Here is a 26,887-nt window from a genome sequence, read left to right on the forward strand (position 1 = left end):
TTAACAGCAGCACTTTTGATGTTTTTGGCGGGTTCCGTTTTACTTTCCCGCGTAATAAGAAAATCTTAACGCTGATTGGCCAACTGTTTTGAAATCGGCCAATGGCATTGAACATCAAGGATGTGACGTTCGTCATATTGAGTTGCAACGGCGGTCGCCATGCCATGCGACTGCTGCGGGATTGACAATTTCGTTTTTGAATATGTTGGTAGAAAAGTGTTTGACAGTTTATTGTCCTTGTTCACAGAGGAACAGTTTACAAGGTGATCATGTTATGGAAGTGAATGTACAATTATTATGAAGCGACAAGTGATGTTCTCCTGAAAATTGAAACCTTGAATCTGCACCCTTTCGGTTAGAGGTTGGATACGACAGTTACTGTTTGAATCCAACTATGCATTCTACACAAGAACACGATCAGGTAAGCTTTCGATATATATTGATCGCAGATCAAGTTATATTATCTTCGCAATTATTATCCTAATGTTCCTGAAAAATTTAATCATGCTTTATTCGATGAGAATCTCGTGTCGAGAACACGTCGACCGGTTTCGCTTGCAGCGCTCCTTTCGTTCGTTTCTGTTTTTCAATGCCCCGTCATATGCTGCCCCCTGATAGAACCATCCAAACCATTTATGCAACTTTCAGAATACAATACATTTGCATCGATAAAGAATAGGTTGTGTAATAATTTCACATTCTTTAGGAGAATATTAAATACTGCCCATGTTTTCTACAGATCCTACCAGATCAATAATTCAAATATTTCTTTACGATAAAATTCTTTGGGTTATTTATTAAAAAGTTCAGATGTATGTACTTACCTACTTACGTACATTTGTTTATTCTGTGTTTTGCAACCAGAGAATTTTTTAATGCGCGGAATAAGTAAAAATCAAGTGAGATGTCTGTCGAATAGAATGGTTAGGGTAAAACATCCCAATTAAGCTGCAATAATTTTTCTCCTGTCGTTAAATATGTATATTTCGCGATTACCATTATGACCATATCTTTTACACGGTTGCTTTTAATTTATAATTAAATCGTAAATTGTGAAATGTTTGGAAATTATAAATGGTTCGCGGGGCAGCTTTTACACCTTCTCCAAAAACGATCCTGGCTAGATATACATATTTACATACTATGTAAGTACCTATATACGTATGTATGTCTCTGAAAACTGTACATACAACATTGGGCGTATACGTTTGTAGAATTTTGAGGAAAGAGAGGTAGGGAAATAATTTAGCTTGGAAAATTACGTTAGTTCGTGTAATAATTATACCGTTCCACTAAAAAATGGACGAGGTGGTTGGGCCAAAAAATTGTTGTCCCTGCGGGGTCATTACCTCCCGTACTTGCCACCAGAGGGATCGTTCTCTCGCAAACGCTGGATCGACCTTTCGTTTCTATTCGTGCATACAAGTGTAAGTGTACGCTGCTCGCGACCGCTACCCAATATCACGGTGTCTAAGGCAGGGTCTGCTAGGATGTCTCACCGATGAGTCCCCGCCAGCAGGCCCGGGACGAAACGCTTTCCCTCTCTTTTCCTTTTCTATCTCTCTTTACAGAGCCCACGTCCCTCTTACCGCTAGTGCCACCAACGGAGAAACAATGAAACACGTCTAATTTACCTGCGATCAGATATAACTTATCTCAGGTATAATATACTATAGTTGTGTGTGTGTGTGTGTGTTGTAAAAGTAAAATATTACTTTTAATGTTAGTTTTGCAGTTTTGTACCTCCGAGTAATACGTTGTTGGCATGTTGTAATGCATTTTAACTGTGTGTCTTGTAATATTTGTTGAACAATTTATGTAGATACGGGTAATTGCGAAATTTTCCTTACTTCGCTAGCAGTTGGATTATTTCTTATTTCTTTAAAAGTATGTGATTGATCACGCCTTATCAATTTTTCCTCTTGTCACCCATATAGTGATTTTTACTATATTTATCACGTAATTGTAGAAAATGATGTACGGGAGTAGATAGATCTATTAATCTTGTTTGCTATTTCTCGAATGGAAAATCCTGTATCGTGACACACGTGTCTATTTTTATTTCTTCCTCAGAGCTCTACGTTTTTTCGCGATACATATTCTGTTATAAGATGAATTATTTGTAATATTTCTATACGAATATTAGAAAATCTATTTCACTTCCGATGCTCTCTCTTTCTCAGAGATAATGTATGTTTCTCGTATTTCGTTCGCTGTATTTTGTACAATGTCGTCGCTGAGGCACGACGTAGCTTCTTCATCTTCGAAGAATAAACGCGAGATTTACGAGTAGGAGTATAGTCGTGGAAAATCGCATTTGTTCGGAAGCGGGATCTCCGCTATTTCCACACAGAGAGTTTTCCTTTACGTTTGGTCACGGATTTTTTTCATCCTTCCGCGTTTGAAAGTCGAGTGCTGTAACCACCTGCCCTACTCGCAAAAAGGAAAAAAAAAAAAAACAACCAAGCGGACAGGTTTTACCTGACAAACCTACCTGGTTTGGCGCTGAGAAGCATACCTGCTAACACAGCTTCGGAAAATTTTCATTTCGTTCAGCCCGTAGCCTTACATGGACTATTTTAACGAGCAAATAAAAAATAGTTATTAACTGGAAAGAGGGGCGGCATATGTTGTTTCTGTTTCATAAATGGCAAACAAAACCTACGTGTTATTTATAGTGAAGCAATGTGGAACAAAGTTTGTTTTATTTTATTTCTCGGACTTGGACAATTTACAACCGGCTGCACGTCGTATACATCAATTACGTGCGTGCACACTAGCAATAACACACATATGTACATACTTTCTATATGTTGGTTCGATTCTGTTTTATCGTATAACAAACTCGAATTTGTAAATTGTTTTTCAAATTACATACATAATATGTATTCCTCTTCGTTCATTCATTATGTTGTCAAACGCGTAAACAGTTTTTAGACTTTTCAAACGTACCGTTGTTAAGTCATTATGTATTTTGGTGGTAATATTATTATTTCATTAGGTGAAAATGCATATAGTATTCTAAGCAAGTTTAGCATATGACTTCTACATATGTATATGTACGTATTCCCATACGTCAGAAATCTATTCGCTCTGCAGGCTAGTTATCAGAGATCTTTGTTTTTTAAATAAAAAATAACAATTCAAGTAGTAGGGGTTTTAACAAAAAGTGAAACGTAACAATGTGCAATGAGTCAGATATTAAAATTATACAGTAGGTGATCTTACGTAAATCAGTGTTTCTCATCGGATAACTTTCAATGATTCGATCCATAAATTGCCAGTGACGGGGGTCTAGAAGAGCTTGGAAGGGCCGGGAGGGGGATTAACAAAAGATTCGAGATGTCGAGGATTTGCAAAGGATTTGAAAGTTTTTCAAACACATAATACATATAAGTAAGTACCTTCCATCGTAAACATTTAAGGATCTTTCGATTAGTTTTTTTTACTATTTGATCGTAGGTACGACTTTTATTTACCATTCTTGCAATTTCTCTTTAGGATCTCTCCCAATTACATATAACGAAACATTACAGGTTTGTCCTTTTCTACTTTCCATTTTGCTGAAACCACTTCAAATATGCTACTTAATAATCGACAATATATTTTTCAGGTCCGAGAGTTCAGACTTTTTCTAAATGTCGTTAGAAACTTTAATTTTCATTAATTTTTACGGAAGATTATACTGTTTTTTTACCATTCAATTATGAAGTAACGTACGTATGTAGAATGTTCTTGCATAGGTTATAAACGTTGCATGTTTCCATACAATATTCTATAAAGAGAATCATGGAATATGTACAGGCATCTGGTGAATTAGTCCAACAATTCGTTTAGAAAATGTTCATCAAATTTTCATGAAATGCTCGTAAAGCGTCCATGTTGACATTCAGAGGCCCTGATAGAGTAGAAAAACTGAGAAATTGAAAATTTGTTGACATGCATTTTTAGCTTTGTTTATCATGGAATGTGTGTAGACATTTATTCGTTTGGAAAATGTTTTATATTTTCCGTTGCATGTTTGTATATGTACAATGTTCTATAAAGAGGAAGAAAAATCGTGGACGATTTTGAACGCGAGTTAGTGTACATAGGTACATAGGTGTACGGTTGAATTTCCGAGCATTTGTGTGTGTGTGTGTGTGTGTGTTATTTCGATTCGGTGAAGCATCGATTGCGATGACTACCACCACTGACTGGAGCCAGTGGTTTGTTAAAGAGATATGGTCATATCGGTGGCGCCGGTTTAAGACACTGCGCTGTCTAGAGTTGCTCCTGGGAACGAGAAGCAGCTTCCCCCGCTCTCTCTCTCTCTCTCTCTCTCTCTCTCTCTCTCTCTCTCTCTCTCTCTCTCTCTCTCTCTCTCTCTCTCTCTCTCTCTCTCTGGCACCCATAATCATAGGACAGAACGCTGTACCGTCGATATCGCCTTGTGTTCGCGTACCCGATATACATACATATAAACATAGTAGAGGGAGAACGAAACGGTGCAAGGGCCTCTAGCCGTTTACAGGACTGCTAGCGTGTAACGTAGCAGAGAACCGAGGACTCGTCGAAGGCGTATTTGGTCAGTCCCATCAGCGAGTGAATCAAGACGTGGCAACAGAGCGTCCGTATACGCTACATCACACGTATATCTTTCACGCGAGAGGCCACGGCATTGTAAAATTGCCGATTCGCTTCGAGGTCATCACGCTATCGACCTCCATTTCGTATTGGTTTTTTTTTTCTTTTTTCAACATGGATTTGTCGAAACTGGCCACCGTGGTATTGCTCCATCGATATTCTTGCCTCGGCACGCCAGCCAGCGAGCTTAACGGGGAACGTGTCTTTCCAAGTACATACACTCTTCTTTCCATCTTTTCTCTTTGCGTGAAAAGTAGGAAAAAGTAGGAAAGCCTAAGAAATAATCGAATACCCCGGAAGTTTGAAGCAATTTTAACAGATAAATTTTTTATCGCGGGATTATTAGCACCACAGTATTGAAAATTATTGGGTACACTTTGCTAGAACAATGTACCAACTGCGTGGTAGACAGTTTGAAAACATCAGTGATAGAAAACAACAGTGCGTTTAAGATGCGTGGGTGAGTCTGGAGTAAAAATGTATCAAGTAACTGTGTCCAAAGGTTTGCACAAAAAGAACGATTGCAGCTATTAAATGCAAACGGGGTTCTACAAAATTAGTTTTCCTTTCGTGGAGTTGATCGATTTGGCAAACGAGCGGCTGATTTTACAACGTTAGAATATGGAATAAACAACTGGAAGATATTATTATCGTACAAGACCCGATTCAGTCATTGTGCTCCTTGTATCTCGGCATTGGCTGATGCAGGAGGCAACACGGTAGGCGAGCTCAACCAACGTGCCTTCGTGGAAGAAGAAAATGCCGCAGGTCTGTGATTTCCGCTTGGCAACAGCGCAGCCGGTTGTTCGTGCTGCCTCGCTGGGTCGAGCCAATGGCGTAATCAGGAGAGGGGAGCACACAGTCGCTCAGTTTCCTTCTCAAGCATTCACAAAAACCACTTACAGCAGGATGGACGTGGAACTCTTTTTAGTTACACACTTTTGTTCCACTGAAAAGTATCTATTGTTACGTAAAATGCACAACTTTTATGGCTCTTATCTAATCAGCTTAATTCCACCTCCATCGTAGTATTTGTCAATGGTAGATCGTCGATACAAAGTGTGATGAAATGTGTAAAAAGAGTACTTTGTACATGTATTTCAATTTCCAATATGATCGCTTCGATTCTCATTGTAGCAATGGCGGAGCAACGTTTTGTTCGTGTCAAAACATTGCTGCTTTTTGTGAAATATTTCAACTTCGATCGTTGAGTATCATAAGGATATTGATAATTATAGTAACATTAGTTATAGTAACATCTCTGGTCCTAGACTGTGTGTCGACGCTAATGCAAACGTTATACCATCGTATAATTGTATTATTTTGCTTCTGCGTGCTCCATAGAAGTGCATAAAAACGTGGAATAATTTTCTTTACCAAACTTTCACACGATATCCGTATTTCCTACTCGTATGCGCACGTGTTACATTCGCCAACATTGTTTCGTCATTTTATTACGAAGTACAGATTAATCAGGTTCCATTATGTCTCCTCTCTAAGTAAGTACTTGCTTCGTGGTTACGCTACTGGGTCGAGTATTCGAGTATCCTCCCCTTTCATCTTGTCCCCTCCCTCGCGCACAGTATCAGTGGCTTTCACACGTCTCTCTCACAGATGCTCTCGTCTCTTTCCTTTCTTCCGATGCTCTTCCCTTTCTCACTCCCTCTTTTCTCCTTCTTTCTATTCGTCTCCCTTTGCTCTTCGATTCCCTGCGCTCGTGCACGACGGCCATTTTTTACTACTTGACAGAAATTCAGCAACGCAGGACGCGAGCACGCACGTCAAGTCGAAAATAAAAAAAGAAACGTGAAAACATTGGTAGCCGAAATTTGTTTTTTTCATAGTCGTCGATCGAATCGGGATCGTTACGTTCGTAAACCTGACGCAAATCAACGACGTTGAAGTTGGTCAACGGCAGAATTTCTCTGTTTTATGGAGCGAGCACGACGATTTAGCAAGACAAGTAAAAGCTGTCTCATTGCTGGCTACGTACTCAAATATTGATACGTACATGTCTTTTTTTTGCGACCGACGATTCGCAGTTACAACGTTGTGAAAAACGTTCGGTTACGACATTGTAACAGGCAATATTTATTCGAGCACGGGACATCCGCAAACTTTTGTACCAATGTTTTTCAATAAACAACCAAGATATAGATTTCAGATTGAACATTTTATAAAATATAAGAAAATGCAAAATTTTTACTTTCCAGCGACTTAACATTTAGGTGCAATATTTTTCGGAATCGTAGAACGTTCAATGAAATCCACTCGAGGAGTATCGTAACCACGGCGAAGCGAAACAAGTTCGTTGCGACGTAAAACAACGAGGTCGTGTTTTAATTTACACAACTCGCGGGGCTGGAGTTTTCGACTGGTTCGCGTCTGGTCGGGTTTTTCGAAAAAAAAAATTTACGGGATTATGACGTTGCGTAACGGGCCTTAACCCTCGAGCGCCGGGAGGTAGTGCCAGGCCTGGTCTCGCTTCGCTCCCCGTGCCACCTCGACTTCTCCCGCTTCCCCCTCTCCTCCCGAAACACCCACCGATTCTCGACTTTGCCTGGCTCTCTGCGCTTCAACAGACCGTCCACGACTCGACGCTCCTTTCTGTCCCTAGTTTCCCCTCGTTTCCCCTCGTTTCCCCTCCAGCTGTTGTGAACCCTGGTCCTCGTACCTACACAATTTTCCCATGCCTACCCACGCCGCACCCCTGCTACACGCGCGTACAAGCGTGGTTGCGTACTGCATACGAAACACGCTCCTCTACGTAAGTACTTACTTATTCGGCGAATTGTTTTTCTTTACGGTTGCAAACTTTTCTACCGTTTCCACTACATCTTTTTTCCGCGGCTACATTTTCTGCTCTTGCAAAGCAACGCTCCCACGACGCGACTGTTTACTCGCGTAAAAATATAATACACGGTCGGTATCGTCGCGATACAAGCGACGCAAGGATTTTGCAAAATAATTTCACTTGGACGGAATTGTGTTTTTGCAAATTATGGCCACCAGCGTAGTTTCGAGCTTCCAATACCTTTCGTTCTTGGTAATTCCGTTTTATTCATCACGCATGGCATAATTGGATACGTGTCACTATTAAATAATTAATTCAATTTTCACTGTATACAGGGTGTTTGGCCACTGGCCTGGGATACAATTTTAATGGGAGATTCTAGAGGGCAAAATAAGACGAAAATCAAGAATACCAATTTACCGATGGAGGCTTCGTTAAGAGGTTATTACCAAAAATGATAGTAATTGATCTCCGCAACGAAAAATAATTTTTTCAGAATGATTTGAAATTTTTCAATGTAATTTTGTTAATAACTTTTTAACGAAGTGTCGGTGAAGAAATTGATATCGTTGATTTTCGTCTAATCTGGGCCCTCTAGAATTTCCCATTAAAATTCTTGCCGGGAGTGTTCAAACACCCTGTACAAATGAGATTGTTCCGGTGTGACGGTTCGTTGTTTCTCAGTTTTTAGCTGGTTCGAACGGCAGAACCAAGGTGAGCATTCGCGGTAGATCCGATCGAAATGGGCTATCGATAGGTTAGGGCGTCGATGTGTGCGAGAAACCGGTTCGGTCGCGATAAATCGGCGTGCGATAAATCTTTGAACCTCGCTAACGCGCTGCTTTTCCTCGTTATTAGCGCGCAAGACTACGAAGTAGATTCGCAGAAATAACGCTACCGTGTCGGTTACGCCACGAGGAATCATTGTAACATGTAACGTTGGTTTATGATTGACTTTAGAAATTGCTTGTGTAGTGTAACGGTCGATCCTCGATACGATACTACGCGTTTAAACCGCCGACACGAACATTTTCTAACTAAAATTATTTTAGATACGATCGAAACGGTTCAAGTTCGCCAATAATCGGAAATTTTTAATATCGTATTCTATTCTCACGGTATCTATACGTATACATATGTACATATGTATGTACTATGTTTCGTGTGTCGTAGCAGCGTGGTTCGAGAATAAAACTCCGCGGGTATTTACCTATTTCCAGTAGATTCGACCAAAATACACGCCTAATTCTACACACACGATACTCTCAAGCTGAGAGTAATGATTGTGTCGAAACGCTGCTCAGCAGGAGATTCGTGTACAAAAATACCCATGAACCGAACTAACTTCATTAACCGTCTATTCGATTCGAAATTAATAATAATATTGCAACGGTGTATTTAGAACCAAGTAATATCGATGATAATCAAGGAATATTATATTTAGAGACAGTGGTGTAAGGGGTTAGATCACCGTGGGGCGTTACAAAATATTCTGACCGACAAAAACATCGTTTCCAATTAAAATTTCGAAACATAGTACATACATAGATACTTAAATATGTAGACTATGACATCGAGATCATGCTTGCTCGTCAAATTGTTGGTTTCTGTAGTAATAATAAAAAACACAAGTTTCTATGATGCGTGGCTGTGTAGCAGGTTACTTACTACCTGTGAGTATAGTGGGTGATATAAACTTTGCAAGTCTAATTTTAAAAACTAATCTCGCGTTGCTGTAATGTTATTGTCGGATTTACGTGTTTCTCTGTTAGATTTATTGCCAGACGTTATAAATCGGGGGCAGGTTGTCTGCGGCAAAACACCGTGAGAAACCATTGTGCGATGTTAAATAAATGAGTGGAAAAAAATTGAAAGGTTCGAACGTAGCACGGAAAAGATACGTTCGTGGAACATGCTTTTGCTTATGAAACTCGATGTTACCATCAACACGATTCGAAACTAATAGACGCGAAAGAGATAGATTCGAAGCTATATTAATAGTATGTATGTATTGCTATTCCAAACAAATTTAAAATTAAACATTTTTTCGATATTTCGCAAAGAATTAAGAATTGATTTTCGAAACGCATTTTTACACATTATCAGGAATATAATTTTTGCGACTCCTCCTCCGACCGTACGACTATTTTTACAATCACTTTCAAGTTTAACATAACAATCTGTCGCTTTTTCAAACACGAACCACGCCATTCGCTTATCGTATTTAAATAATTCCTTCGTTTAAATGTATACATAATACTTGTTTTCAAATGTCGGGATATTCATTTGTTTGTTTCCTGTTTACCAGATTTTTTTTTTATTTTTACATCCATTTCGACTTTTTGTCCTTTGGTTAAAATTAATTTTCTTAATTCCGCAAGAACCTTGGCCTCGAACAAATATTTATCGAAGGTGGTTTGCCACTTTTTATTCATCTTCGATGATAAAATCTTGTACTATTCGGTATACATATAAGTATTAATAGAAAATTTCTCTTCCCTCGTAATACGATTTTGTTCCTCCGGTATTCTTCATTACAACATAAAGACCACCCAAACCACGAAAATACATTTCTTCCCAAGAACAATTACTGGAAGGTTGTATTCAACTCGTAATTCGTTTCTGTTGATTGCTTTTGGTTTTTCTGTTGCTGACAGATACGGCAACGGTGCACGAACGCGATGTGAATTTCATGTCCGACCGAAACTTCCTCCTTATGTAAGTGGCTTTTCAACAAGTCGGTCTAAAGTTTCAGAAAAACTTGTGCCCGAGACACGAAAAATACACCGATTCAGGTTCTTTTTCAGCGGTTGAAACTATGTACAACAAGACAACTAAATGATTCGAAAATGAAGTGTTCAGTTTCTTAAATTGTCCACCACCGATCACCAAATCTCAATCTTATCAGCTAAAATCTTTCGAGCTAACTATATGTATAAAGAGAAAGAGAAAGAGAAATTGTCAATTTTAAATCAATATAAATTTATCTGAAAGATTAAAATATTAAAATTATTTAACGTTTAGTCAGATTTTTCATCGACTCGAAATTTCCATTTTGAATTTTTCAATTATTTTTCATTTAAACTTGTTTTGTATATTTTTTTCCTGTATTTATAGTTAACATTTATATTCCGATTAAATAAAACGCACAGTATAAAAGCAAGTGTTTCGACCAGAGTTTCGCGAGTCACCGTATTTCATTTTAATTACGGTAATTTTTAAACGAAGCTGAAACCTGGTAAACAATTGCGAAACTAATATTCTTCGGAATAAAGTTGTCAGATACACGAGCCTGTATCTGACAATTGTTCTTTCTTATCGAGTTTTTGTTGAAACTTGAATAACATCATATAACGGCCATCGTGATGAAATCTTTTCACTGAAAATACGAACCTGTTACGCATGAGTAATTACTTTGACAAGTATTATAATTCGACTTGTCAGAGGCACTCTGAATTTTATCTCAATTTTTTTTCAAGTATTAATAACAATACGCTTCAATCTATTTTTTTATTTTTTTTTGTTTATTTACGATATTATCGTACGGCCTTGTCGCGAATGAAAAATTGCCTCGTAGTTACGTATCGTGTAATTTTCATATACTTTTAGCATATTAACAAATTTTGATGAAACGTATCAGCGGTGAGATACCTTTCTCCATTATTTTTTCTCAAACAAATACTTTTCGTTATTTTCGAAACACTTGTCCGTGTACCTACAATAATTTAATAATATATTTTTATTTTTACATAGAAAAATAAACTGGAATTTTGTCGCTCGATTTGATTGTTTTACGTCTCGTAAACAGCAATTTATATTCTTTATTATTTAGCTGTCTTCTTATATGTATGTATGTACATTCACGTATACCTCGATAGAGAACAACCGGGAGAGAAAATTATTTATCATTCCGTATATTAAAAACTTGAACACCCTGTGCATTCCGTGTTACGAAGACGAGCCTTGAACAAAACGTATTTGTAGTTATCCTTCCTTTTAATACCGTACGAACGTTTACTTGTTTTAATTTTTATCGCTATCCGCGTGCGTGCTTATCACACGATTAATGCAGTTCTACATACATACATACATACATATATGCTTTCGTTGCATTCACGCAAGACTTGAATCGTGCTCGTTGTATTCGTTTGATAATTCATTTTTATAAAACCCGTGCCGCGCCGCGCCGCGCCGCGCCGCGCCGCGCCGCGCCGCGCTGCGCTGCTCTCCTCTCCCGTGAACAGTATCGCGAAAATATTGTGAATATTTGTTCGACGATACATAATTTATTGCCCGAGTTCTAAGTTTAATTAGATCCCCGTTTCCAAAGTTAACGTTCCCTGTTATTATTTTGAAAAGCGCGGGCCCGAACCACGCGGGCGTGAATTCCATCTGGAGTGAATGATATTTTTAAAGGAAAAGCGATAAAAGAAGTTTCCTCGACCTCGCGGTTTGGCCTCGTTTCGCTATATGTACATACATATACCGTTTCTCGTGCCATGCCGCGTCGTTCGGCCTCGTTCTCTCTGTTTTTCTCGTTTCCCTTTAAATGAAAATAAAACCCCGCCAGACGATTTCCCCCCTTTTTAAGGCGCACGCGTGGCCTCTCGGAAATCTTTAACGCTAGTGCACGTGTTATTATTTGTACGAACCCAAGCCTTCGATGGCTACATTTCCGACTTTAACGACATCAATTTAGCTTCTTCACCTCTGTTTCCCATTTTTCGAAACGGATATTTCCATGTACATATATTTTTAATAGTTACTCAAAACGCAGAGCACAATTGAGTCGAAATTGTATTGGTTTCCGAAATATTTTTCCGACGGACTGTAATATCAATTAGTCTGCAGAAACGAATGTTGCACAGCGTGCGTACTTACTTGGGGAAATAAACACAAAGTTTCTACGCCGTTTAGTTTTGCGTATGCTCGTAAGTACTTATTATCGTATTTGAGAAACGCATGTCAATAGTCACGTATGCTGCGTCGTAGTACGAACCTTGAATGGCTACATAGCGCGTATATCTTGTCATGCTTTTAATTTCTGTGCAACGAAAGGTACATTAAAGATCATCCGCGTTTATACGCTTTCAAACGATTTAATTATTTCGCAATAACCTCGTCGTCTCGATTTTTTTTACTATTTGTTCCCTCTTGTTTTTACCGCGTCTTATCGCTATTAATAATATTGGTCTTTATACCTTTCATTATCGTCTTTCCATATAAATATTGTGTGCTAAAAATACTATTAACAAAGAGATATTACGAAAATAACAAGACCGAATAAAATGAGAATATAATTTTTAAACGACTTTAACTCTTACGATACTAAATTCGGAATATTTTATACTATGTTATTCTATCGATGATTCGGAAAAAGGTTAATAATTGTTTATCAAACTATCATCCTTCCTTGACCAAGAACTTGATGGTTTTTGTTTCAATACTACGGGGTTTAACATAAAGATTGTTATCGAGTTGTGGGATCGGGAAGATAATGACTCCGCTCTGTTCCGTTCCGCACAATTTTATTGTTGCTGTCGTACAACGACGTGACTCGTGGTGCGGGTTACGCTCGACTCTCTGGTACGATCATCGCCACCGTACCAAGAGGCCTTCAAAAACAAAAGACGGTCAGAGACGACGACAACGGCTTTTCGGCTCACGCGGCTCTGGTCGTCTCGTGTGCAACCATCGTCTCGTGTGCAACCATACATTGTAGCGGCTTCGAACGGCTAAGGCGTATGTGGTGCCTTGGCCGCCACACTACCCCCCTGCCAGTAATTGGCACAATTACGAAAAATTGACCGACTACATTACCACTACCATTTACTCTACTATATAAAATACGTTATCCTAACTAAGATTTACATTACAGTATTTGAACAGAGTTGAAAAAAAAAGGAATTTACATGGAGTTTAATATATAATACGTAATACCTAAAAATACATGAAAGTACATAAAAGTGATGGATAAAAATAAATGGTATATGATACTTATTATAATAATGCGCAAGCCTTAAGTACTACCGCGTAATTTGAAATCGCTCGGGAAAACGTACGCGTCTACCTGAACGCGTGACACGTTGCTGTATAACCGGCGCATTGTCAGGTACGTTTGTTTGTGTGACCGGCTGATTTTCTATGCTCACGGGATCCGGTCTGTTTTCTGCTAGCATATAAGCAGGCTTTAGCCTTTCAATTGATATATTTATTTCCTTACCTCTAATGTTTATTGTAAATGTTTTTTCGCCTCGGCGCACTACGGCGTATGGACCTTCATAAGCGGGTTGTAAAATAGTTTTGGCTGAATCTGTTCGGATGAAAACATGTGTTGAACTGCTAAGATCTTTGAAAACGAATGTACGATTAACGGAATGGCGTGATGCATTAGAGGGACTCAATTTAGAAAAATGGTTGCGTAGTCTATTAGTAAAATCGGAAGCATTTTCTGTGCCTTCCGCTGAATGCGAAGACAAGAACTCTCCCGGTAATCTTAATGGCTCGCCATAAACTAATTCCGCTGAGGTAGCGCCGAGGTCTTCTTTCCAGGCGGAACGAATACCGAGTAGAACCGTCGGAAGTATTTCTGTCCACCTGTCGGATCCGTGGCACCTTATAGCCGACTTGAGCTGTCGGTGAAAACGCTCTACCATCCCATTGGCCGCTGGGTGATACGCCGTTGTGCGAAGGCGTGTGGATCCAATTAAATTGTTCAGCGCAAAAAATAATTTGGATTCGAACTGCCTACCCTGATCGGTGGTAATCCGTACGGGAGCACCAAACCGCGCTACCCAACCGTCATAAAAGGTTCGAGCTACGGTTTGGGCCTCCTGATCGACCATGGGGAAGGCTTCCGGCCACCGCGTATATCTGTCTACACAGGTCAGACAATACCTGAAACCTTCGGACACCGGTAAAATTACTATGTCTAAATGAATGTGTTCGAATCGCGCAGAAGGTTTAACAAATGTAGCCAATGGTGCAGTCACATGACGGGAAATTTTTGATCTTTGGCACGGTATACAGCAACGTGTCCACGTGCGAACATCTCTTTTAATCGACGGCCAAACATAACGTTGCGTTATGAGCTTGATCGTCGCGTTAATACCTGGATGTGATAATACATGTAACATATTAAAAACTGCGCGTCGGAAAGGAGGGGTGACATAAGGTCTTACATTCTTAGTCGAAATATCGCAAAAAATTTCGGAAGACGTGCCAGGCAACGAGACTTTGCGTAATTGCAGGCTAGATTCGCTATTCAACAACCGCTGCAACTCCTCATCCTGGGCTTGCGATTTTGCCAATTCTTCGAAATTAATCGAGTGGTTAACCGTTTCCACTCTGGACAGTGCATCGGCAACGACGTTGTCTTTACCGGAAATATGTTGAATATCTGTAGAGAATTGCGCAATGTAATCTAGGTATCGGAATTGTCGAGGAGAGCATTTATCTAATTTCTGTTTGAAAGCGAAAGTTATGGGTTTATGGTCTGTAAAAATCGTGAAATGTCTGCCTTCGAGCATATGTTTGAAATGTTTTATTGCTAAATAGATAGAAAGTAGTTCCCGGTCGTAAGCTGAATACTTCTTTTCGGCAGATCCTAATTTCTTAGAAAAGAATGCTAATGGTTGTCGTTCGTTGCCGACGCACTGATGTAAAACAGCTCCTACGGTGTAATCAGAAGCATCGCAGGTAACCGACAATGGAGCGTTGACCGCAGGATGAGAAAGCAGGGTTGCGTTTGCTAAACTATTTTTGGTATTTTCGAAAGCCTGACGCGCTTCCGAAGTCCAGGCTATCGAGGTCTTGCCCTTTAAATTGCCGGCTAGAAGGTCGTTCAAGGGTGCTTGAAAGCGAGCGGCATCTGGGATAAAACGGCGGTAAAAATTAAGCATTCCCAAGTACTGCCTCAAATCCTTCGCGTTTTTCGGAAGGGGAAATGACTTTATGGCTTGTACCTTGCCGGGCAAAGGTTGAGTGCCGCTTTCATTTACCCGATAGCCTAGAAATTTAACTTCTTCCTGTCCGAACGTGCATTTATTCGGATTAACAACAATGCCATAATCTTTTAATCGTTTAAATAATAATTCTAAATGGCGCAGGTGATCGGCTTGGGATTCTGAGGCGACCAAAATGTCGTCTATATACGCGTAACAAAAATCGAAACCGCGTAAAATTTCGTCGATAAAGCGCTGAAATGTTTGCGCGGCATTTCGTAACCCGAACGACATGTACGGGAATTCAAAAAGCCCAAACGGCGTTGTAATGGCCGTTTTTCCGACGTCTTCCGACGCAACCGGAATCTGATTATAAGCTCGGACGAGATCTATTGTGGAAAATACCTTTTTGCCACTCAGTTGTTGCGCAAAATCCTCAATGTGACGCACGGGGTATCGGTCGGGAATTGTCCGTGCGTTTAACGCTCTATAGTCACCGCAAGGCCTCCAAGCTTCTTCGCCCTTCTTCGGAACCATATGAAGGGGTGCTGACCACGCGCTCTTCGAAGGACAAGCGATGCCCATCTTCACCATCGCGTCGAACTCCTTCTGGGCAGCCCTGAGCCGGTCCGGTGCAAGCCGCCGCGGCTTGCTGGAAACGGGTGCTCCAGGGGTTGTCTCGATGTAATGCACCGTTTGGTGCGTAGTCCTCATCGGGGTGCCGCTAGGCCGTGTAAGTTCCGGCATCTGCATCAGGAGCTGGTGGTAAACGGTAGTCCCTGCTACTGTCTTCACCGACGGCGTTTCATCCTCGGCTCGTGTTCCGCGGACCGTTAACGACGTGGTCCGATCGACGAGGCGACGATTGCGGATGTCCACCATAAGATCGAAGTGATCGAGAAAGTCTACCCCGATTATGGGTTTTGTAACATCCGCAACCACGAATCGCCACACGAAATCCCGTCGTAGGCCGAGGTGCAGGTTTAACGACACTGTCCCGTAGGTGTTAATTACACTCCCATTCGCCGCCGCCAGCTGGTACTCCGATCTTTCTCGCAATCCGCCTAGCAGGCGGCGCGGAAAAACGCACAAATCGGCCCCGGTATCCACTAAAAATTCCGTCTTCGAGCTGTTGTCTAAGATGAAGAGGCGGCGTGATGCTGGATTTGTGTCGCTGGCCGCCATCAACGACTCCCCAGGTCGTTTCCCTGATCCGTGGCGTTCCAATTGCACGGTGCAACGCACCTCTGCGCGGCCGGACCGAACCGCCAATGGTACCAGCATTTCCCTTGATGGTCCATTTGTCCTCCCGCGGGCCGCTCTCGCGATCGCGATAGAGATCGTCTGCGGTAGCGCGAGTTTGGATGATTTCGGTGGGTCCACCTGCGACGGGAAGATTGCCCCTGGTCCACCAAGGATTCACGGATGGCAGAAATTTCCTGCCTCAAGGAAAGAGCCAATTGTGACATCTTAATGTTTAACATGGCCTCGATGCTCGGGCCCGGCGGGGGTATTTGGCAGGATGCAGATACGCTCGTAATCGCGGCCTCCGTGACGTGTACCCGCGGTGTCATCGTATCCGCGACAGCGTCTGCCAACTCTGCTACCTTATCCAGCGGGGTGTCCCGCTGCGTGGATAAAATCACCTGCATATTAGCAGGTAGTCGGCCCATCCAAAGCGTCCGCAATACACCGTCCGAAAAAGCCGTACCGGCCAATCCGCGCAGGTGACGAAGAAATTGGGACGGTTTTCTGTCCCCGATTTCCTCGTGTTCCAATAACCGTCGCGTTTTCTGTTCCTGCGAAGCACTAAGCCGGCGAATAAACTCATTTTTGAGCGTCGTGTACGGATCCGTGGCCGGAGGATTCATGATAATGTCTCTTACTTCCGCGGCGTGTCGCGCACTTAACGCGCCGAGAATGTACCCGAATTTCGTGGTCTCCGACGTTACATTGGATACCTCAAAACTTCTCTCTACCATTGAAAACCACATCTCCGGGTCTCCCGGACAAAACTCGGGTATCCGTACAGCGACGCGATCAACTGCCAACGGCACACTCCCGGATGTCCCGCGTTAACGGTAGGGTCAGTCATTTTACCAGTCTTGGTCACAAAAGATTAATTTCACCGCACACACACACCGCGCCTACTATTTGTCAGACCGTGTCCTTTCCTTATGTTCTTAACACTATACACTTATTTCTCTACACTAACTAATATTGTCCGTATACAAAAAATGTCCAAATTTTCTTAAAAAAACTTTACTTGCGCGGCGAGATCACGTCGGGGTCACCAATGTGGGATCGGGAAGATAATGACTCCGCTCTGTTCCGTTCCGCACAATTTTATTGTTGCTGTCGTACAACGACGTGACTCGTGGTGCGGGTTACGCTCGACTCTCTGGTACGATCATCGCCACCGTACCAAGAGGCCTTCAAAAACAAAAGACGGTCAGAGACGACGACAACGGCTTTTCGGCTCACGCGGCTCTGGTCGTCTCGTGTGCAACCATCGTCTCGTGTGCAACCATACATTGTAGCGGCTTCGAACGGCTAAGGCGTATGTGGTGCCTTGGCCGCCACAGAGTAAATAAAAATATGTATCCGTTTAAAGAAACCAAGGTTGTTCTTGGAACGAAATTTGTTTCTATCTTGTATCGTTCAAGAACTCTCTGTACATGAGATGTTATTCATTATTTACAGTGTCGAGGATCTCGTCGATATCATTGACCTTTAAGTATGTCAGAGGGGAGAGGGTCGTGAGTGTCCAGAGCCGAAGACAATAGTCTGAACTAGATCTGGGTTCAACGCGGTAACGGGTAAGTTTTTTAAGGGTACACATTATATTTTCGGTAAAGAATTCTTTTCCCGAAAGTGCGCGGTATTTCGATCTAAAATTTCTTTTTTTTCGCCAAAAAATTTAGGCACTTGCTGAATTTTGTTCTCTCGAAAGTGCGTAGGATTTCGAGGATATGTCTATTCACCAAAAATGATTGTAATCGACCCCCGCGATCAAAAATAATTTTTTCAGAACGATTTGAAATTTTTGTTTTTAAGTTCGTTTTTGATTTTTACTAAATAGGTTTGAAGCTGCTGATATTCTTCTGTGGAGGGCAAAGCGAGGCATCCGAGAGTGTATAAAAATGCCATTTGTTGAGTTTGTCTAATGAAATTCTTTTCCATCTTCTGCCGTCATTAAGAGTCATAACCTAACCCAGTTCCTCGAGACACACCCCATATACACCAAGTATGTAATCCGAATCGTCTGATTTTTTGGAACGCTCCAACTATTCCGTAAACGTATATTTGTATCGATGAACCACGGAATAAGATAAATATGGCGGGTATGACGATCGAAAGTTTCGTGTGACTCTAGAGAAAATCGATTAACGATTTCTACCGCCAGAGGCGCTGCCGCGTATCAGGCTGAAAGGAGTGCGTCGTTCGAGGATCGGCAGAAAGTCTCCACAAGAGATCGTTAAACCGAATAAACACGGGGAATTTTTGCGATGGTCGGTATCACCGTGTGGCGTCGTCGGAACGTCGGACTATAGCGCGATAGGAAAGGACACGAGGGTATACGGGGTGTCGTGCATGTGTACGAGCGATGTAGGACGGTTGCGTGCGTGCGTGCGTGCGTGCGTGCGTGCGTGCGTGCGTCATATGGGCTTGTTGTTCGTCGTCGCGTCTCTCGTGGGGTAAAACTCCAGCGGACCAGCTGTCTCCGCAGTCTATTTAGTTTTATTTGTTCCCTTTACCTCGGTTCCCCCTCCCTTTCCCCGCAACCTCACCGCCCTTTTGCCAGCAGTCATCCAGCTATCGTTCGCGCGTACAGACGCTCTGCCTGCCTGCCTGCCTGCCTGCCTGCCTGCCTGCCTGCCTGCCTGCCTGCCTGCCTGCCTGCCTGCCTGCCCCGCTTCGTGTAATTCTTCCACTTGTTCAAAGGGCGCGCACTTAAAAACCATCGTCCTATCTAGTATCGCTAAAAATAGGAAGAGCCTTGTGCTTGTACTGCCGCTTAACCGGCAACGGTTAACCACGAGTAGAGCGCGCCTTTGATGTTTAATTATACACCTTGTTTATTTGTACCGGGTTGTATCAACAACGGACCGCGACTTATGATCAGGGAAGTTTTAAAAATCTCTCAAAGTCCGAGCATTATCATTCGCCCATCGATATCGGTCGCTAGAACCATTAATTAAGAACATCGCTTAATTATATTAAATTATGGTTACACGCGAGCTGTTGGCTCGATAACTCTTGATCGACTACTTTTCTTTAACAGCGCTCATTTGTAGCACGTATAATGGTCGAAATATTCATAACACGTTCGTATTTCGTTTCGTTTTTTGAAATTTTTTCGCGTCTTTCTCGCCGGAGGATCGTATTTATTTATTCGGTACGTGAATTTCGATCTTGCGGGGATACATATTTGGTAAAATTTCGAGTGCCGCGACACGCTCCATTAACGATCAACATCTGGCCCCTGCCAGCTGCTGTTTAGTCGGGGGAAAGCAACTTATTAATCCAATGTGTTCCTTTTTTGCTAGTTTCACGGCTTTTCAATATTTGTTAACAAGAAATTATTCGTCAACATTCGGAATCCAGTTATTTTCCCTCGTCGAAAGTCCAAGCACGGATAGAGGTTCGGTGAGATTATAGTAATATCGTTGATAATAACGTGGGAATTTGTACGAGTTACCTGGCTCGTTTTATTGCTCGTTCTGCTCCGCTGTTGTCTCGATGCGATCGGTTTAGGGGGCGAGATTACCGCACGTTTGCGGTGCAAAGTGCACGTACTACGTGCATTTGACTAGACGCGTTCTTTTCCCGTTTCGTAAACTTGAGAAGACACGATCTCTATATTTTCTCGCTTGTATGATAAGTGAACTATGGGAAACTGGAACGTACAATTTGCAACGGCAGAATCGCCGTTTACGGAGATACAGAATAGGTGTACCTTACTCGATATACATATACTTTTATCTGATATCGGATCAATGGAAGAGATAAGACGCACGGTGGCAAACTGAACGTATACTATGTATACGTCACGTTTTCTACAAATGTCGCGTCGAACGACAGACAATGATGCAACCGTTCTTTCAAACTTTCCACGCGAAATAATACCTTTTAACCGAACACGATGTTTGTTGAAACGGGTCGTTAAACAATTTCTAAGCTCGATTCGTACAATGACCTAACAAAAATTATTTGATTTCGCCATTTTCCACATACAGGGTGTTCGGCCACTAGTCCTGGGAGACGAAAATCAATAATACAAATTTTTTGATCGAGGCTTCGTTAAAAAGTTATAGAAACATGTATTTTCTAGAATATAGTATACGTAGAATTTCGTGGATGTGTCTATTCGGTAAAAATTACTGTAATTGACCCCCGCGACGGAAAATAATTTTCCCAGATCGATTTGAAATTTTTTAATAACTTTTTAACGAAACCTGCTCGATCAAGAAATTGATATTTTTGATTTTCGTCTTATTTCGCCCTCTAAAGTCTCCCCCCTCGAGGGACAAACGATTCTCGTCCGTCACATGGTGGACCAGTCGCAAAAGGGAAATCTTTTGTTTCGGAGATTGAATTTGAATGTTGTGAAACGGGGTGGAGATGATTATGGTGGCAATCAGGCGAGCGGTCGCGTCGCCTCGCGTCGCTCGTTGCGCAATACCCAATCGATGCGTGTCAAAGAAACGCGAAACAATGGAAACGATATCTGAAAATACAAACGAGGGGATCTTCCCCCCTCTTATGCAGACAATTACATTTCGTTGGAATTATCTTGTCCGCCACAGCCCGTCAAACGCGATCGCCAACCAGAATTTCTCGTTTTGCTTTTCTACGACTAATTTCTCTTTCACATAATTTCATCGGATGAATCAGCGCTGTCGCCAAGGCGAGTCCACTGTGGAAACCTGAATGCGTAGGTACGGTCGAAAAATAGAACCTCCATTTTGTCATGGTCTCGTCAGCGGTGGTCATTCTCTTTCTCAGAACGACGCTTTAAAACGTTACCGTTAGTTGAATATAATTTATTTAAACGCTATTCCAATTTAATAGCAATATCCTAGTGTACCAATGTCGTGAATTTTTTTGTCGAACACGATCACAAATATTTACACCATCTCTCGACTGATAATGGATCGGGCTCAAGTTAGTCGTTATCAGTTGTTCTTTCGTTCGGGACCCGGATATCTCTCGTAGGAGTGTCCTTTAAGGTGTGGCGTTTTCGACGAATGAGAGCCGTCCGATCTAACAACACGGCTCTCCGTTTCTACGTTTCGTGACTTAAAGCGTAACAAGTGTCTCGCCTTTTCTAATAATCCAACTGTGTTCTCTATGCGTTACGATCAATTTTCGTTCCACGATTAACGAATTCTAATCGAATGGAAAAGTAACTTAATAGTGAGAAAAACGTGTTTATAAACTTTTACGCAAGCCGAAAAATATTAACGCGTCGAATATGTTTATTTATTTTTGGGGGGAGGTTTCTGGTATGAAGAAAATACAGGATGCGGGCGGTAGGTTTTTATCAGAGTATTTTTTGTTAGCGGAGTGTTATCGTCGAGGACAAATAATGCAGAGTGGGCATCGATAAAACTACGGACGCCCTCAACTCCCAGCAGATGTCCGGTAATGTGCACTTCCATGGAGTCGAATGCATGCAGAAGGTGCAGGGTGAAAGTCGAAATGGGGTGGGGCGGTTGGTGAGCGGGGCGTTTCATTTCCTCGCTTCTACCCACGCTCCTGACCCACAAGAAAATCGAATGGTGGTAGGTAAGTAAGTACGTACCACTTCCTACGGTACTCCGATTTAACTGGCTCCGCGGAAGAATGGAACCCGGGACTGTAATTTTTTGGCGAAACGCAATTTTCACCAGCCTGGGGAACCCTCGTCGCTTCGAACAACGCAAATAAATCTGGCCAAAAAGTATACAAGGTCTGCCACGCGACTGGGAAATTCTCCAAAACGGTTGTAATTTTATTAATCCTATTGAAAACGTACAACCGCATTGGACCATTTCATGCAGTTTTCTCATGTCGACAAAAAGGTACCAAGGTACTTACATACATATGCCCTGAATCTAGTAATTCAACAGTTATACCTCTTTAAAGTTTGCTAAATTATTTTTTTAAAACGAAATTCCATAATTTTGATCAGACCGTAAAGTTAAGGGGGCTGACCACTGCGAGGGCTGAAAATAAAGGGAATTTTCAAAAATTGTTTTGGCCGTAACCATGAAACTTTTCCTCATAAATGTTTTCGAAAGCACATTTCTTCGACCACTATAAAATAATTATAGCCGAAACGGGAACCAGAGAGGCCTCGAAACGTTTTTTAGAAACCAATAGTTGAATAGTTGTAGAATTTTTGCCTTCGTAAAGGCAAAATGGTAGGTTTGAACGGCGGTAGGTTTGAAGTTGCGTAGGATGTAGGTAGATACGTGGTCGAGACGCTTACCTGCGCCTTGGAGCATCAAGGCTTTTTGGGTGAATAACATTCACGAAGCAGTAGGTAGTTTTCACGGTGCACGGACGCTGCTTCTGAAGAAAGAGAACGGACGTGCGCTTATGCAGGCTGTCTCCCGACAGATGTTTTTTGGGGGGTGGAGGCCTACCACCATCGCCATCATGGTGTATCCTTTCCGAAAGGTTTCCCTTGTTGCCAGATCTCGAGGAGACCCTTTCCTTTGTTCCCTGCTCGACCAAAAAGATGCCACCGATCCTACGGAAATGAACCTCGTTAAATTGCCTGCCTGCCTGCCTGCCTGCCTTCCTTTTTCCATCGCGCAATCATTATTACGATGTTCCCTTTTTCTTGCTCCGCTCGCGTTTAGACAAAATTCGACAATTCCGAGAGACACGCCTGCAACTCCCTTCAACGATATTTCAACAATATCAGACTCCTGATTTATATTATTATTAGCTTGGTGCGTATCAAATGTCGGATTTTTAAGCGAATATATCAAAAACTGCATATCTTTTTTCGAAAGCTGTTTATTTAATCAAAATATGCTCCATTTGCTTCGATACACTTTTCCCGACAAGATTTTAATGCATAGATGATGCCTGTCTTGAAGAGATTCTGATATTTCGAAACAGTAAACTCTGATGTGGAATTTTTCAAGCTGTCTTCGTCGACCAACCTAATACATAATAGCATAGCGAGTGGGGGAGAGAGAGGAAATAATAATTGCATCGAAAGAAAGCGGATGAAATTTGGATATCTCTGTTAAAAAACTATACTCTGTTTATTATTACCACGTAACGGAGGAGTTGTAATAAAATTCGTTTACGTGTTACGAGACGTTTTTTCTATTTACAAGGTTATTTATACAGTACGGTACCTACCGGGTGAGTCACACAATATGATCGGGTCATGTTTCTCTTATGGACAATGGAAGAAAGTGATACAGGAAGAGGTTGAACTGTTTCGTAATGTCCAACTGCCTATGGTATTACCGTTTCCGCGGGTCTTTCTTTTACATAAACCAATAAATACCTCCCCTCCCGATTATTCCGCGTAGAAAAATGACAGGGTGACGCGTTCGAGAAACGAATAATTTACAAAGTATATTTCTTAATTTCAAAATATCGTGCACGTTTATCGATTAGACATTGCGTAGACACGAAACAAATTGACGTACTATTAAAGAAATAGAACCTGTCAGCTGATAACTACCGTTCGGTAGCTATCGGTTCAACGAGTATGGAACAGTTGGCAAGAAAAACTGTACAAATGTTTGCACATTTAAAATGCACGTAAAAATGAACGAACGTGAACGTTTTCGTAATTATTTTGTTCGTAAAACTCGTACTTGAACATGAATTACTACGCATTGCCGTTTCATTTGCCAGCGAAACAAGTGCAACGTACCCGAGATACGATCACGGTAGATTAATTGCCCATATTTGACAGTTTTTTGGCGGCCTGTTGCATTGTAAAGCGTCTCGTTGAAGAAAGAATCGGTACACCATTCCATCGACGATCTTTTCACAGCTATTGTACTGTTGTTTTAGTTCTCGTAATTAATGTGGAATATATATATGTACTACGGGCTGTGCCTGCATATCCGCACCGTTATTCCAATTTAATTGTGACGCTTGCTGCTTACCAGTTAACGCCGGTTTAACGACGTAGAACTGAAAAAAAATTTCTCGCCAAAGGACAGAAATACAAGTTGTTTCAACGTATTCCGCTAATGGGTCGTTTGCACGCAGATTATTTTCCTTTCGAATTTCTAACGAAAAAGGAAACGTCGCCGAGTGGCAAAAATTTCGATTTTAGATGGACAAAATTATCGGAGATAATTTCTAGCTTTTTTATCGGCCGATAAAATTGCACTCTCGATGCACGAAAAGTAGAAAATTGGGGCAAAATGCGCTTGAAATTGCAATTAATTTCATGTACGATTTTTCATAGAAAATTGGAAAATTTGGTAAAAATGAATTGTCTTTTTATTAGTAATTTAATTGGTGTATATTTAGGCTGCTTCCACACGCGACACGAGGAAAGATGGAGGTGATGGAGGTGATGGAGGTGGAGACACCAGCATTTATGACTGAGAACGAGTACGTATACCGGGTGATCGTTCCGTCTATATCGCGGCAAGTCGACCGGAAATCAACCAAAGGAATCGTATTCCCGATATCGCCGGTAAAAGACAAATAGACTGGAAGAGCGGTTGTTTTTATCGAAGCAATCATCTTTTACAACCTGACGGGAGAAAAGAGAGCGCTTTGCGAATGGTGAGCTTATCGCTTGGTTTGCGTTTTAGTCCGCTCGTGTAACGAAAAACTATATGTGCAAACAACAGGGCGCGGGACGCGGGACACGGGACACGGGGCACGGGGCACGGGGCACGGATCAAATAGCGCCTGCGCGAACGGACCGAACCAACAGGAAAAGGAAATTTTCACGAATCAAAGAACGAAGAAACGTTCATCCGAAACGACTAAAAGTACAAGTTATATGAGATATCGTTAGCCTTTTACGGTTAAAATAATTACGTATCACGGTTGTACGAGTTTTTCGGTAAATGTATCGATAACGAAGCCATTTTGAGGCAAGAGGCAGAGGAGGAAACGGCGGAGAAAATTTCACTTCCGGCAATGCCGCTAGGATAGATCGGCCTCTACGAAGCAGGGAGGAAGATAGCAGAAGGAAAAGAAGCACGAGCGGTACGGCGAATGGAAAAATATCAATTTCCCGTCTCGTGTCATTGGTGCCTCGCAACGTTTGCATTTCCAATTTCCGGTGCTCTTTCCTTCCGTCCTCTCTCCTCGTTCGTCTAGATATGCACATGGATTCATCCGTACAGCCTTCTCAACTGGAAAACGATTCCATCGTTTATCCGGAATCGGTCGCGAACCAAAAACTACGAACTAAGAATGTGTTCGATTTTTCAATAATCGATTCTTGGATTCTTAGATTAATTCAACAAGTGATTCCGGTGGTCCACCGTGAATACGACGCCTCGTTCACAATAGTCGGATCAAGCTCATTGGCTGTTTGCCCGCGCCGTGAGTCACTATGGCCATGATTCTTACTTTTACACTGTGCCAGGTTGCTTATCCGTTTGGGAGATAGAAAGCACACGGGCGCAGGTTCGAGCGAGAAGACTAGAAATAGAGCCACGAGGCAGAGAAACGACCGTGGTAGGGGATAACCCCTCGGTGACCTTGAACGGCCAGTTGATTTTGATACGGCACCAGAATTCTACGCGTTTCACTCCTCGGCGAAACGTCTCGAGTTCAAGCCCACCGTTAACATACGAGCAAACTTGTTCACAATTCTAATAAGATCCTAATAAGACGCGTGATCAACTCGAATCTCCAGAGTCAGTCGAAAATAGATACGATCGAAGCTACATATTCCTTTTCACTTTTCTTACGCGAAGGGGATACATATGTATTTTAAAAAAGAAACGTCTCTTTTTGCAACAAGCAATTCTTCGAACGTAAGAGATTCTTTTGAGATGCGATGGTATCGTGGTGGAATATCGTTAAACTGGATTATTTCCATATCCTTTGATAAAAGAAATTCACGGTTGAATCCACATACTTATCGTTTTTGCGCAGTGCCATAACTCCCAAGATAAGATCCCAAATATTTTGTCGTCTCTTAGCTTTCCGACAAACGTTCTGACGCAAATATTACATCGGGCATGATCGAGTACCGTCAGCACGGATAATAATCAATATTTGCCAATAATTCTATGTATACTCGTTGTAATTTATTATCGTAAATTACTCTGTTCGCTAAATATCTTTGTTATCAGTGTGGGGTTGTATCCGATGGAACTTTGAACTATTTTCCATTATTTCTCTGGAAAACAAAGCGTTCCAACGTTCGCGGAATTGTATTTTCCATAGGTAGCGTCGGGTAGACATTGTACATTTCTAAAGCACATCTCCATGCAGACGCGTTGACGTATACGGGATATTATACGAATCGATATCAGGATCGATTATTCAAGCGATCGGATCGCCGGAAATCTACATTTCA

The 26,887-nt window shown here is 41.7% G+C and overlaps 1 long non-coding RNA gene across 1 annotated transcript; it reads left to right on the forward strand.

Moving 5' to 3' along the window:
• Positions 1 to 159: 159 nt before the first annotated feature.
• On the forward strand, positions 160 to 25,037 carry LOC122399184. Its single transcript, XR_006259249.1, has 3 exons — positions 160 to 421; positions 18,067 to 18,182; positions 24,868 to 25,037. It is a non-coding gene; the product is annotated as an uncharacterized LOC122399184 (long non-coding RNA).
• Positions 25,038 to 26,887: the final 1,850 nt, after the last annotated feature.

The sequence above is a fragment of the Colletes gigas genome, unplaced genomic scaffold (assembly GCF_013123115.1).
Source record: "Colletes gigas isolate AHSC1104 unplaced genomic scaffold, ASM1312311v1 Colletes_gigas_Sc00002, whole genome shotgun sequence".
In the NCBI taxonomy this organism is placed as follows: Eukaryota; Metazoa; Arthropoda; class Insecta; order Hymenoptera; family Colletidae; genus Colletes; species Colletes gigas.